This window comes from Canis aureus, chromosome 5 (assembly GCF_053574225.1).
Source record: "Canis aureus isolate CA01 chromosome 5, VMU_Caureus_v.1.0, whole genome shotgun sequence".
In the NCBI taxonomy this organism is placed as follows: Eukaryota; Metazoa; Chordata; class Mammalia; order Carnivora; family Canidae; genus Canis; species Canis aureus.
Window position 1 is genome coordinate 39,243,597 of NC_135615.1, and position 12,236 is coordinate 39,255,832.

Below are 12,236 nucleotides of genomic sequence, written 5' to 3' on the forward strand. Positions count from 1 at the left end.
ACTGAATCTCACATTTTGTGAAAAGAAAGCAGGGAGGCTAGTTTTAGTCCATTTTATAAATAAGCAAACATTTTCAGGGTCCAAGGTCATGTGATAAATAAGAAAATCCTCTCTGTGGCAGTTAAGGTTATGAAAAAAAATGGTTAACAAATTCTAGATAATTTTTTTAACTAGTCTATTTTAAATTCAATCCAGAAAAATCAGTGATAAAGTCAGTGGAAAAAGAGAAAAAGGCCATTTCTTTTTCCCTTGAAATGAATTAAATTTAACTGTGGTCATCAGAATCCGAATATGCAAAATCTGAAATTAGCCAATACTAGAAACTCTTCGTATCAATTTGAATTTGTAGGACTTAAACAATGAAACACATATTTTGCACTTTTAGAATCACGTACCAATTTTAATCTGCACATCATTGGCATTTATGTTGCACTTAAATACTTTCACAATCATTACTGTATTTAATCTCCCTTTTTTTCGTAGCTGACAAATCAGCTTTCATGAAGAGATTTCTGGATAGGCAAAAAAAAAAAAACCCTCAGAAAACAAACAAACAAACAAACAACAAAAACTTAGTATCAAGAAGGATTCAGATTAACAGTAGACTTATTACCCAATTAAGGGCAAACGAACAATGTATAGGAGACAGACTTAGCTATGAAGACAAAGCATTTCAAATGAACTGTATTATAGTCATCTATGAATTAGCTAGTTGATGAAGATCTTGTTACAGGTAGGTATGATATATACCTTTCAGCATTCTATATATGACCCAGTGATTTATGAGAAATCACTTTCCTAAAAGAAAGTGAATAACATAGTTATAGCCTGTATTACACACACACACACACACACACATACACACATACACACAGTCTACTCAACCTCCAACTAAATTAAGATTTTCCATTTCTCCTTTCAACTTCAACTCTACCTAAAATTTCAACCTATTCACCACCTCAGTTACTGAGTCCCAAACCTGACTGAAGTTCAGCTTTCTCTGTATACAGAGAAAAGCTTTCTCTGTATACAAGTCATGACAGCTGGAATCTGCTGTGGGTCTCTGCTAATGGATCCCCTATTTAGATGGAGGGCAACTGGAGACAGGGCATGTTTAGCAGGGGGCCCCAGCTCTGGAATCCCCTGCCTATCGTGGTTGATCAAAGCTCCACTTGCCAACCTTCCAGGCTTGGAGCCAATCTTGTATTTTTAGATTAATCAAGAGGCAATCTGAGGTTGGAATTTTAACAATGTGATTTTTTTCCCTCAAAGAATCATTTTATTGAGAGTTGGTACTAGGTGTTTTCAATCATTTAAATTAATCTATTTTATCAACTTCAACTAATTATTTGTTTAATGAATTTCTTCAATTTTTAAAATTATGCCCACTGCAATATGCTCCTGGGAATGAATACAGAAAATGAATACATTAATTATAATAAAACATTCAGGGAGTAGAACAAAAGAGAAGACAGTAACATATGTGAATCAACATCTAACATACACATATATAGATACGGTGCCTTTTTCCTATGTAAAGCGCACCTCCATACCCTCTGATACCTGCCTATGGGGAGGTGGCTCCACTTAGGACATTTTGGTGAGAAGAGAAAAGAAAATGGCGGTCCCGTGGGGGAAGTACTCCTGCTCTCCTCACTGCCCTGTGCTGTTGCATCTGCTATGCTCTGAAATGCCTGAAGCTCACCTCTGAGACCATTTTTAGTTTCATGCCATGAAGGAGACACACATTAATTATAGGTTGGAAAGGGACTGGAATGCTGTGGTGGCACATTCCATTTTAACAGAAATGGTCTGAGTGCAGTGCAGGCACTCTGAGTGTTTACCCTCATGTATGTTGCTACTGTTGAGTGCTCTTTTTCTCCATGTTGTGCTTTTCTTAGTTTTGCTTTTGCTGTTGCATTTAATTCACACTACTATGAGACCTTAAAATCACAATGAGTGAACATGATGATAACATATTATATGAAAAGGAAGATATTTATGAAGATATTTTAAAGTATGTATCTTATATGGTAGAGTCTTAATTGCAATCCAATTTGATGAAGGTAGGATCTCACTTCTTGATCCATGACTAGACCAGTCAGTCTAGTCTGACTTAACTGGGAAGATAACTTGCTTTGGATACAGGAGAGAACTTTTTTTCTCTTTGAATGACATCTTTTACTTTCCGATGTTCTATTTAATTTTGGGTATAGTTATCTGTGATTTTCACATTCTTTGTCAAATATCTCCAAAACCAAATAGGTTCACCTTAAATATTATAGAATTTTAAATTTGATCTCAACATCTGTGTTCAGCACAGCAGCAACACTGCAACTTTTATTGTTATTTAATAGGGCTTTTACAACTTCTATTAGCGATGTGCTAATGAGACCTTAAAGGCTCTAATCCATTATAGGGTATGTAGTCAAGGCTTATATAAGCAGAGCTTCCTTGGCAACCAACATTTTTTTTTTCTAATATAAGAAGACTGGTCAATTTTCTACTCCACTGATGTTTGCCATTACAATAATGAAGTAGGTTACATTTTCTTTGTAACAAGATGACTAATTTGGTTATTGGCTTTCCATTTCAATTCCATCTTCTATTTAAATTAGTTGAAAATGCAGGTTCTGTATTTGTCTTCTACATGTGCAGGGTCAGATATAAAAGTTATTTATTCCATTTGGCTTCAACATTAATATCTAAGGAATTTTTGTCTTGTTGTGTTTTTCTCCAACTTTTACAGGCTCACTATTCAAATAAGATGATCAACTGTGATTACTGCATATAATGCTGCTCAATTCAAAGAGAAATTGTGGATATATCTCAAAACTAATTTGAATGTGGGATCATCTAGATAGAAAAAAGCTGAGAAAGCTTGAGAGAAAAATGTCATCTTTGTGTGTGGGAGTCTTTCTCTTGAGACCAGACTCTCCATTTTAGAGAGAATTTTTTTCATGCCAGTTCACTTTGTGGTAGATGGGATAGTGGAGGACTTCAAAATGCCTATGCAGATGACATTTTGATTATTTGGACTAGAATAGAGTTTTCTCAAGTTTGGTCTTGTTACTCTCATTTTTGATGACTCTTTGAAGACACAAGCCATATTTCATACATCATTGCACATCTAGCAAAAAGCCCTTCACCAAACAGATAAACAACAAATGTCTCTATAGATAAAGCATTAAGAGATGTTTGAACAAATGAGAAGTAGGACATGAGCTAAGAGTTCCCAAGGACATTTCTGTACTGAACCTAAATGGCCATCTACTTGAGTCTCTTGGTATGCATCCACTACCCTATTCCTTGGCTTAACATTTCTGCCTTTGAAGTCACCAAAAAAAGTAAGACATGGCTGCTCAAGAGGATTCATCCCACATACAATGAATTATGTTGAACTAGTGATGATCCATTGGTAGTAGAGAGAAGGGAACTCAGGCTATTCCTTGGCACAGTGAAAAAGAGGAACACAATGGTCATCTCTGGTTTGACAGTCAGGATAGTCTTTTCTGATTGGTAGTATAATCTTTCTCCCAGATTCACCCCTCATTCTTCTTTAAAGTCCAGATTATCTTTCTTCTCAGAGGCCTCTACAGATCCCCAGCCTCAAACTAGAATTAGTCACTCTTCCATCGCTGTTTACATAGCATATTATTATGGCCTTCATTTCATATTTCTCACTGTCTTGCCTATCTACCTACTTACCTGCCTACTTGCTTACCCACCTATATATTTCCCTAGAGCAGTTGCTCTTGGGGGACAGGGACTATCTTTTTCTGATCCCACTTTTCTGACTTCACATGCCCAATATGGATGGGCTTTGCTTATAGAACATGCTTCATAAATGATATAGGAAACTGAGCAGTAGGCTAACTGATGAAAGGTCACCCAAGATAACTGCAGTGATTAAGGGACTAATAGTATTTAAGAGGAGTGGAATCTTGTATCAGTATGGAGTGACTCGGATCTCCAGCAATGGAATCAAGTATATGGGATTCCATAGACTGTCAATGGCACAAGCTCATTCTTGAATTTTTGCCAGTCAAGAGGAGATTAACTGCACCCTGAGTCATCCAGTGCTCTAAGTGTCACTCTACCTTGTGCTCTGTCACCATGGAGGGGATGAGCTGGGCGATCAGTTAACACTTGACCAAACTCGAGGAAACAAAATTAGAAAAAGCAGACATTTAAAAAGATCAGTGTTCTGCAATTCACAGCTGTGTGACTTGGCCAAGTTACCTTACTTCTATAAGATTTAATTTCTTCTTCCTATGTAAAATGGAGATAAGGTATCTACCCTATGGGCTGGAATTAAATGAGATTATTGAGGCAAAAATGCTTAATTAACATAGCACAATAAAATTATTTAAAGATTTGATGTACTTATTTAAATGACCAACTATATATTTTATGGATATATTTGGTTTTCACCCACAGTTTTTGAAAATGCTTTAGAGCCATAAAAATAAAATAGGTGCCTTGTTCTTAATGAAGATCTTTCACACCCCACTCAAGGGCAAGGTCTAGTCACCGTGTGGACCAAGCATGATTACAGCATTGGAACTTTCAGTTCCAACCTTTAACCTCTGGCCAAGGGAGAGGGTTTGGAGGTTGAATCAGTGAATGGTCAATGATATGGTCAATTATGACTATGTAACAAAACCCCCATAAAAACCCAAGAGGATGGCTTCTTGATCCCTTTTCGGAGACCTTCCACATTTGAGGAACTAGAATGCTTTTATTTGTCACCATGCCAGGCCCCAAGCTTCACAGGGACAGATGTTTCTTTGCTTGGGATTTAACCCTATGTATCTCCTCTGGATCTCTTAATCTGGCTGATGATTAGTTATATACTTTAATAAACTGATAAATCTAAGTGTTTCCCTGAGTTCTGTAAGCCACTGTAGCAAATCAATCAAATCTAAGGAGTGGGTTGTTGGAACTTCCAATCTGTAGTAGCCAGTTGGAAGCACAGGCTGCTGCCCAGGGATTGTGATTGTCAATCTTAAATGACTGTGTCCTTCACCTCTGGAATCTGATGTGGTTTCTGGGTAGTGTCAGAACTGACTTGAATTCTGAGATACCTGGCTGATGTCTGAGAATTGCTGGGGTGGGGGTGGGGGACCCACTTCCATTGCTTCCATTTTGCTGAAATTGGGTCTGGGATCCCTAAATGACACAGTATGCTCCAATAACATGAGCATAATTATAACGATGATTGTATGTACTGTTTTCCCTTCTTTGCCATTTCTTTTCCATTCTTTACTGCATATGAATGGAAGAACTGTATGCTGGTGGAAAATGTGCCTTAAATTACTATTAACCAGCTAACTCTTAAAAAGAAAACGGATTTTGACACACTATGCAGAATGGCTGGATTGAGAACTGAGGTCCTGTGACTTATTTAGCTTTCCAAAAAGGATGTGTTTACTGATCTACACCACCTAAAGTGGTTGACATAATTGTTCTAAATCATGAATCCTTCAATTCATTGATGCATGAGTCAATGAAGGTGAGATAAATGCCTTTGGATGTACATTTTAAAGTGTCCTGATTTTTATATTCCTCCCCACTCCCTAACCTAACCCTTAAATATTAGGCATCTAGACAACAGCCTAAACCAAAAACTCAAAGTTACTTTTTAGGACCCTTTCCAATCATTTTCACATGTCATTATCTTTGAGTATAGATGGAGCAGCCACCTCTGTTTACAATGAAGACACTGAAGCCCAAAAGGTTAAGTGATGTAACCATAGCAACCAAGCTAATCAATAGCCAAATTGGTACAAAGATAATTCTAGTTGCTCCAGAGATGGATGAGAAAGCAATTTTCCTCAGAGAGGCTAAGGCCTCACTGTGCTCACTTAGCTGGGTTGATTCCCATATAATGCTAATGAGCATATGGAAAAAAATAAAAGGAGCTAAGAGTTACTGAATACTGAAGTCCCAAACACAGTGCTGAGCACTTCATATGAATCATCCCTAATCCTCACAACAACGGTGTGGGGTAGGTGCTGTTAGTAACCTCACTTGCCAGATAAGGAAATAGACAAGGTATTTGACAGTCTGTCCAAGGTCACCCAACTTACAGGGACTGGAGGGTAAGATTTAAATTCAGGTTTTCCCCAACTCCTGTGTCCATATTGTGAACCAATATCGACACTGCTTCTCTTAGTCATTTAGCATTGACGAATTGTTTCCTGACTACATTTTATACTGACTGACGCAGCTTTTTGGAGAAATGGGAATGGGGTGGAGGTAGATGGAGGAGGTAAAGAGTGGAGGTAAGATGAGGAAGGAATGGCCTGCGGAGTCAGTCATTTTACATCTTCTATATTTATTCTTTCCTACTGTGTGCCAGGCACCACACTAGGTGCTGGCCAGAGCTGTGAAGATTATTAACTTTCTGACTCTCATAAGGCTGAATGCTTCAAGAATCCTGCACCCACTTCTCACAGCAAACTGAATGTGTGTGACCACTTGAGAAAATGTGGGTACCAGGCTGTCACATTACCTGCAGCTTTCTAAGATAAGATGATAGGAGAGAAGAACACCCTCACAGCTGTAAAGACCCAAGAGAATGTCCAGGAAAGTATGCAACCGTTTCTCTTTAAGGCAATATTGAGGCCCATGTCTTGACTTACGGTATACATTATGTACCATATATGCCCCTTGGTGTGAAGTGGATCATATTGCAGCCCCCAAGGTTATGTGTAACCATAGTGAAGCAGCAGGCATAACACTGCTGTTGGCTGGTACCTTTTTAATAACAGATTGGCTGCCTGGCAGGGTTCTGAATGCACGGCAGGGCAGAGTTAGCCCCTCTTGTTTTCTGTCACCGAGGGTGGGGGCGGCCCTAAGGTGCTGGGTGCCTCTCTTCCTTGTAGTTCTCATACACTTCCACACGCGGTCCTGGGACTCATTTCTGCCCTCTTCCTCTCCACGCCAGTGTTGGCTTCCCTAAGAGCCAGTGACGGTCAGTCAGTCAAGAAGCCTTTCAGGACAGGGAAGCCTGGGAACACCTGCAGATTCCCCAGATGTGTTCAGTGATGGTGACTCACTGCATCTTCCTGCCCCCATAGAACAAACTTCCAAGTATTTCCCCTCAACATCTCTCTCCATCAAACTAAAATGACAGATTAAAATAGAAAAGAAGTTCTGAGTAAAGGATAAAAAGTTTCATAATGGGATTTGAAAGCCTGGGCAATCATGTCATTAAAAACAAACAAACAACAAAAAAAAAAATTGGCTGCCATACAGCTAGCTCAAATGACACCAGGCACACTGCCTAGTGAACCTCAGATGGATTGGCATTCGGGTCTGCCTGGGCCTGATTTTTGGAGCCTCTGTAGAGCAGGCAATCTGAGGTGGGCATGCAAACCACAGGGACACCGAGGCACGCGGCGATGAACCTGCCTGAAGCTCAAGCCCGGGGACCGCGGAAGGTGGTCTTTCCCCGCAGCCAGAATTTCTGCGTGCGCTCACGCCCGCAGGTCCTCCTCCCCCAGGAGACGGCAACAGGCCCAAGTACGGCGCAGGCCACGTGGGGAACAGATGTCCGCCTCACACAGCTGAAGCAACTGGGCTTTCCAGAGGTGGCGAGGGAACGGCGAGGGGGAAGGAGGCTCGGAAACCGCGCTCCGCCAGCCCCCGGGAGGAGGAGCAAAATACAGGCCTGCGCCATCCACCGGGAGCTCCCTGGTTCAAGACCCAGAGCAGGAGCCTCCTCCGCCAGGTCGCCCTCTGGCCCGGCCCCTTCGGCCAGCCTGTAACCGGACTCCTTAACCCTTGTTTACATTTACACATTCACACTCTCTCCTGACTCACATCCTTTGTTTCCTTCACAAACTTTGAGCCTCCTAGCAACTCCTGACATCCACCTTTCCCCAGGTTCACCTTTTCCCTGAATCGACCCCATCAACCCGGGAGGCGGCCAAGGGTTTGTGCCGGGCCCTTGAGTCAGCTGAATCTACGGATGCCTGCACCCACGCCAAGTGCATCTTTATCATACTTGTGGTCCATCTGCTCTTTGTTCGTCAGCCTGTGTGCACATGTAAGGTGACTCGGCTCTCCTTACACTCATGAACAGTGTCCTATGTCACCACCTAGGGTGAGCCAAGAAAATTACTTAGAAGGAGTCAGGAACACCTTTGCTCACGCCCCAAAAACCAGGGCGTCTTCTTTAAAAATGCTCCTCGACTTGGAAAACTTAGTAGGTGAGAATTCAGATTCAGGGATGCAAATTAATTCACGCGCGTAGCTTTTGAAGAACTCACCAAGCTGAAGTCGAGCTCACCTCCTCAGAGATGTTTTGGAAACGGGAGGGGGGTTTGTACATTGAAAACAATAAACTATTGATGAAAATATTGAAGACTTAATAGACATCCATGTCTATGAATGGGAAGACTTAATATGGCTAAGATGGCAACACTCCTCAAAGTGATCCATGAATTTAATGCAATGCCTATCAAAACCCCAATATTTTTTGTTCTCATCATTGCAAAAATAGAAAAGCCAATTCTGAAATTCATATTTAATTACAAGGAACCCAGAACAGCCAAAACAATATGCGGAGGGGGGACCCAAATTCACAGACCTCACATTTTCCACTTTCAAAACTTATTACAAATCTATAGTGATCTTAAACATATTTAAATTTATTCCTAACTATTTTCTTCCTCCCATGCTATTGTAAATAGAATTACTCTGTTAATTTCATTTTGGGGTTGTTTATGGCTAGTGTACAAAAACACTATTTTGTGTATTTTGTGTATTTTGTGTTTTGATGGAGTGTCTCAACTTTGGTGAATTCATTTATTTGCTCTAACAGTTTTGTGATTCTTCAGGTTTGGATACATTAAAAATCATGCCATTTGTGAGTAGAAAAAAAAAAAGGAAATGTGAGGGGGGGCATTTTTTGCTAGTTCCAAGGACTGAGGTAATGGGACTGACATTTATGGGGGGGGCAGGGAAGCTAGATCTCAGGTAGTCTTACACAACAGAGTGTCCTGCCAGACACCCCTGCAGCCTAAAATCAACTCTTGTAGACGTGATCATGAAATGTTTTTATGCAGTTTTAACGCAGTATGAATTTTTGAGGAATGCAACTACCGTAAAGAAAAAATATCAAAGGAGATTGTGTTTTGATTTGTTTGGAACTTTGCCAGGAGGTTTTCATCATTTGGAGGCACACACACAAAGTCACGTCACAGATAGCAATGAGCAAGTGGTTTTGAGTCACCCGTGTACACACCTGCATTGGGCTACGTTGAGGCTCTTCATTCATGGTTGTACCAACAGTTTAAGTAACAGCATTATCCATGGTAATGCCTCGTGTCTTGTTAAAAATGTGTTCTAGTGTTGCCCTGCCTGAGATTTTTTACCATTGAAATGTTAGTATAAGTGATTTTTCTTTTATATTATATATAGGACATCATGTGTATCTTATCAATTTTATGAGTTATATAGCCTATGAATTTCTATACAAGATAAAGAAGTGGCTATTTTTTTTTTAATAAAAGTGAATTTTGCATTTGGTGGAGACAAGAAGCACTGGCATATAGCAACATGTGTCCAATATTCATGCTGAGACAGTTTTCATTTGCACAAACAGAAGAGATTTCCTCCTGTACTTAGATGAGAATAATGGGGCAAAGATTTTCAGTAGAAGTCATGTGATAAAAAGTCTGAGAAAGGACTTTTATTTGATTGTCTTTTAACTTAGCCAGGCACCTATCAAACAATCCCTCCTATGCCTAGGTTATTTTCATTTTAATATTTGAGAAGCTTCCTGATTATATCACTTTGCAAGATTTCTTGGGTTTTAAAAATTCAGGGACTTGACCATCTAGAAGCATAGACTGCCCTCTCTTGGAGGGTGATCTGCTTTAAGATGAGAGTATTTAACACACTTGGCACTTATAACCTTGAATTCTGTCCATCAAAGACATTTCTTGTAACTGAAATTCTGAAATTACCCTGAATCTTTCTAACAATATCTCTAAGGTGGCTACATTGCAATGCTGGGCTTCTCAAAGTCATTTTAGGTGGCAGATGGCCAATAAGGAATATGTTTTGTAAGAGAGGAGATGGGCAAATGGACTTAGAAGACTTAGAAGAGGATGGCCTTTTTAGTGTCAGATAGACCTGGTCCACTTTATGGCTCTACTTCTGTCACTGCCTGACTTCTAAACATTCAGTGTCCTCCTCTGTATAATGGGTACTATACCATCTGCCTCATTTTGTTGATCTGAGGATTAAATGTGATCACAAATATAAAGCCTTCAGTAGAAGGCTCAGCTTACAAAGGGGACTAAAGAAAATGTATGCATCACCATCCTCCTCTTTCCTTTGGGGCCTTTTGATTTTGCCCAGGACCTGAGCATTGAAACTGACCTAGTCAGCTAGCCAAATGCTCCAATAGACTATAGAAGCCTCTTCCATAGATGGGGAACAAAAAACTTCAAGCCCATATTGTCCTTTCAGTTTTCCTCTGTTGATCAGTGGTAACTAATTCTATTCTAGTCCCCGATATTTTAAGAGTCACAGCAAAATATGAAAACATTTGAAGTTTTATCTATTGAAAATTATAATTAACTCATCCCCTCCAGAACTCTCTCCCTCCCCTCTGCCCAAAGAAATCTCAATGAGTCATAGAAGCAGCAAGGGTGGCCAGCTCCGATATCTATTGTCATAAATTACTTTTTAGGAATTTTAGTTATGTTCAGCATATAAAGTTTTAAATTTCTATATGGGACATTCCCAAATTCTCTATTTACTTGAGTTTCAAATCACAAAAAAAGAAATTTATTCTTTGCCAAGAATAAAGATCATTTAGTGGTAAAATTCTTTTAAGATTTCTCAAAGGCCATCCCAAAGAGATGGGTACTGAATGGTACTGAATATATGGGCAAAAAAAGGCTTTTCAGTCTAAGGGTCTTGATGGAGAGTTGAGAAATGAGTCATACCTCATTTCTGAAAGGTGCCTTATGCTCAGATTACTTCCACTTTCCCCTAAAAGTTGTGATTTTTGTCTTGAGAAAGTAACAATTTAGTATCATCAACTTGTGTGAGTCGTCAGTAATATAACATTCTTCCACATAAATATGTGACCCACACATATGTGCTCTCTTTCTGATTTTGCTCTTCCTATGATTCTATTGTCTCCTGAAACTAGGCTTTCCTCAGCATAGTCGCCAAGAGAAGGGACTCCTCTATGCCATTTCAGATAGGTAGCTGATGTGCACAGACTGGGTTTCGGGTGAGAGTCTTTGCACTACTGTTTTGTGGGGAACAATCGTCTGTTCGCTGCATAGTTTTCTCCTTTCTAAAGTGAGGGTCCTGCTTTGCTTTTACCATAGGGTAGTGAAATCTTTTCTTTTTCTGATTTATTTCACTTAGCATAATGCACTGAAGGTCCATGCATATTGTCACAGATGGCAGGATTTCCTCCTTTTTATGGCTAAATAATATTTATGGCTAAATAATATTTATGGCTAAATATATTTAATATTTTATGGCTAAATATATATTCCATTATATATCTATACATCTCTATCTCACATTTCCTTTATCCATTCATCCATTGACCTTTCACTGTCTCTGTGTCTTGGCTATTGTAAATAATGTTTCAATGAACACAGGGGTACAGATACCTTTTTGAGATAGTGATTTCATTTCCTTCAGAGAAATACCCAGAAGTGGAATTACTGGATCATATGCTGTTTCTATTTTTAATTTTTTGAGGAAAAACCATGCTGTTTTTCACAGTGGCTATACCGATTTGTATTCCCATCCAACAATGCACAAGCATTCCCTTTTGTTCACACCCTCACCAACACTTGTGATTTCTTATCTTTTTGATACTGACCAATCTAACAGGTATGAGGTGGTAGCTCACTGTAGTCTTGATTCCCATTTCCTTGATGATTAGTCATGTTGACTAATGTACTAATGTACTTTATGTACTTGGTCATCTATATGTCTTTGGAAAAATGTCTACTAAGATCCTCTGCTCATTTTTTAAACTAGGCATTTTTAAATTTTTAAAAAAATATTTTATTTATTTATTCATGAGAGACACACAGAGAGAGGAAGACACACAGGCAGAGGGAGAAGCAGGCTCCCTGTAGGGAGCCCAATGCAGGACTTGATGGCAGGAACCTAGGATCATGCGTTGAGCCAAAGGCAGATGCTTAACCACTGAGCCACCAGGCATCCTGGTGTTTTATTTT